This window comes from Nothoprocta perdicaria, unplaced genomic scaffold, assembly GCF_003342845.1.
Source record: "Nothoprocta perdicaria isolate Ctin4 unplaced genomic scaffold, notPer1 scaffold_46, whole genome shotgun sequence".
Taxonomy (NCBI): Eukaryota; Metazoa; Chordata; class Aves; order Tinamiformes; family Tinamidae; genus Nothoprocta; species Nothoprocta perdicaria.
In genome coordinates this window covers 3,749,066-3,752,669 of record NW_020455710.1, presented here as the reverse complement: position 1 = coordinate 3,752,669, position 3,604 = coordinate 3,749,066, and positions in this window count along the sequence as shown.

Genomic DNA, 3,604 nt, shown 5'->3' with positions numbered 1-3,604 from the left:
AGGTAAAGAATTAAAAGAATGCATTATAATCAATGACAGTAATTGAATAGTGTCCTGGCAAAAGATCCTGAAGGTTGTTTTCTAAAAAAAAAAAAAAAAAAAAAAAAAAAGGCAGGTAAATGAGTAAAAAGTAGGAATTTCTAGCCTGTTGGGAGAGATTGGAAGAGCGTCTTCTCTTCTACTTATCAAATAAAACGTTCCATCAGAGAGGATCTGATGCAGACAGTAGGAACGTAGAGGAGAACTTCGATAACACTTGAGCAGTAGTCATTTCTCTAAGTACATTTTCCTTTTAAGAAGGAATGTTCTATTTCCAACAGCCCGACTGGATTTGAAGCAGAGAACTACCTCAGGGAAGTTCGAGGAATGGTGTCCCCGGGCCAGGCCCGTGCCCCTTGTGCTCTTAAGTCTGTAAATACGAGCGCGAGCCGCCACGCAGCTGCAGCCCAGCTCAGCGCCGCCGCCCGCGCCTGCTCGCGCTCGCTGCCCCGAGGAAGAGCGGGAGAGATTCAGCTTAAGCTTAATACCATGCATGAGAGCTGCGCTCAGCGCGGTGAGCTCCCACRCGTGGTGTTTTGGCTGGATAGTCCCCATAAGAATGGGGTGAGACAGGCCAAGCTTAAGCTGGGCTTAAGTTTAAACCAGGAGGCCTTCAGCCTCTCCTCCGCCACCATCACCATCTCCAATCCCTTTGTCTACACGTTTAAGAGCAACAATAATTGTCAAAAACGCCCAGAATCCTGCAACTTAACCAGAGCACAGACCTCAGCTCTGCAGGGGGACTCGCCAGGTGAGAAAAGCAAAGCACAGGAGTACAASGACACCCTACCAGGGCGCGAGTCCTCCCCACGAGCAGCTCCCACCTGTAGAAACCTCCTGCAGAAGAGGAGCTCCAGCCCCCAGGGACGTCGGCACGAGGCTCCCCACAGCTCCCGGGCGGGAGGATGCACAGAGAGCCACAGCTCTGCTCCTGAGAGGAGCTCCTCACCCTTGAGGAGGAGCTTTTGGGGACACAAACCACCCTAGGGACAGGAGGCAGCCTGGGGAGCTTTAAAACCCACTAAAAGATCCCTATTTGTCAGAGCACTTAAGAATGGAGATGGGCCTGGGCTTAAGGTTAAGTGTTTGCACATGGTCCTCCTTGAACCAGGCCCAAGGGTTCAGGTGGGAAGTGTCCCGGTGGGAGCTCCCCAGTTTGTCCTGCTCTTCTCGTCCGTGATGTGCAAGTGCTCAGCGCCGTCGCTGCTGGAGCCCCGTCATCTGTCACTGCACCCACTACTTATGTTTTAACCYGTAGCATATCCAGCTACTCCAGTGGCTTAGGGCACCTATGGAGCCTGCAGGAAGAGCTGTCAAGGGTCTGAAAGAGGCATTAAGTTGTCCCAGGGCACCCGTGCAGGTTCTGGAGCCACGAATCTCGGGAATGGGGCCCCCAGGAGATGCTGCTGCAGGTGTTTGCTGGATCCGAGCTAATCCAGGCCTGCGACCGCCACGGGAGCTGCTGGTCCCCRTGGTGGCCCTGCGGCCACGCGGGCCCTGGGCCAGGCCCAGCCTCCAGCTACTGCAGGTTTCCCCTCGAGCAACCCGGGCTTGGACCAGGCCCAGCTTTGCAGCTGTAAGGGCAGGGGAAGCTCAGACAGGAGCAGAGCGGATACCCTGACAAGCAGATACCCACGGAGGTGAGAAGCCCGTGGTTGCTTCACTGGGTTTCTCCAGGAGCTTCTGCTCCGTCTTGCAGACGGCGCCTGCAGATGAAAGGCTGAAGTCTCCAGATCCCTTTTTGGGGGGTTKCAGCAGCGCTGGGTGGTACCCAAAGCAGCCCCAGCCCAGCCTGCAAGAGGCGCTTTGAGGAGCAGCGTTTTAAGGAAAGGGAGAGAATTACCTGCTAATGAGCTGGTGCTGCTCTGGAGCCAGGGCCGTCCCCTTTGTTGATGGTTTTATCACCTCGTTGCACTGAGACCGGGGTGGAGCTTTTCGTCTCATATTTTGGCAACTCCGGCTTCCCATTAAATCATTAGCTCTGCAGGGCTCCCTGGCTCCGCGCTGGTGGTAGTTCCCCCCCACGCGCTTTAAGAAGAATTACAGCCTGCTGAGTGATTTTGCTCCATCGGAGCAAACTGCCTTTCCTGACCTAAGATCCAATAAAACAGAAGAGTTCTATTTTTTTTTCCCAATTCATAGTGCAAAGCACGTGATTTTTTTGTGTTATTTCCACTTACATTTGAAATATGTAGGGCTAAATGCACACGCCTCGTTTGAGGGCTAGAATTATTTCCATAAGTGCTTTGGACTGTGCTGCCCATGCTACTTTGTAGAGGAGAAATAAAAAGATTTCTTCAGTYTGTGTGAGCCCGTGCATCCCCTCTGCAGGCACAGACTCAGCTGCAGTGGGCAGATATGTTCGGAGCAGTAATTCACAGTAAATGCAGCCTCTAAGTGGCTGGTGTGATGGAGCTCGATGCCCTCAGCCAGGTTTGGGTGCCCAGCGGCTAAATCAGCCAGGGCCACAAAAACTGCGTGTTTCAGGTATTTGAAAGGCAAAAGCCTTTTGGATTTTGCACTATAGCTGGTGTTCCTGGCTTGAGGGTAGGACACAAATTAAACCCGGGTTTCTCCGAGTCCGAGGCACCCCACGCCTGCCCGGTGGGATGAGATTGCAGGTGAAGGGCTGCAGAAACGCAGGGCAAGTTTCCCCGCTCCATTTCACCCGAGCGTCCTCCCTTCCACCCGGCCAAGCTCTGCACCCTGGAGCTTCGCCGCCTCTCGCAACGAGAGCACCCGCAGCAGCGCTTGATTGTATGAACATTTACAGTCCCAGGGATGGCCTGAATTCCAAAAGAAAGAGGCATTTCTAAGGAATCGTATTCTAGGAATCCTTGTTCCAGAAGGTTCCTGAATTGCCAGTCCGTGGGAATTGCAGTCTGCTCCATCGGAGGGGCCGTCCTAGSGCACAGAGATGCTGTCCGGAGGTCAGTGCACCCGCAGGACCCTTGTGCATTCGCTAGGGCACTTATATGATGATGATAAAGCGCTGGGAAACCACTGGTGGAGAGGCAAGAAAAAGCAACGGACTGAGAGGAAAAGAGCAGGGATCACTTTAACAGCCCCTGTTTCCAAAACTGTTCCCTTCCTTYTGCTGTTTCCAGGGTAAATTACCTAAATCTCATTAAACGCGTCTTGCTGCCGGGCCGGGTGCTGGCTGGGGACAAAGCCGGCTCCGAGCGGCGCGTCCGCCCGGCTCCGCGGGGCCGCCTGGACCCGCCGCCCTGGGGCCTTTCCCGGGGCAAAATCGGAGCTAACTTGGGCATTAGGCCGAGCCTCGGAATTAGGCCTCRTTTTGCAAGGACGGGCAAACCTGCCTGCTGTTAAACCCTGCTCCCCGGCTCCATGCAGGAGAGGTGCCCCGGGAGCCCAACCTGCTGCGCAGATGCTGCTAACTGGGTCGGGCTGTATCCCAGCTCAGCTCCCGAGCCGGGATGAAGGCATTCCCTTCTGCATTCCCTTCCTTTGCTCCTTCTGCAAGCATGGACCCAAATCTGCACGTTTTCAGTCCTAAATACTAGGTTCCCAGCGGTGCAGCAGTGGTAGCAGCCACCCAGCAAGG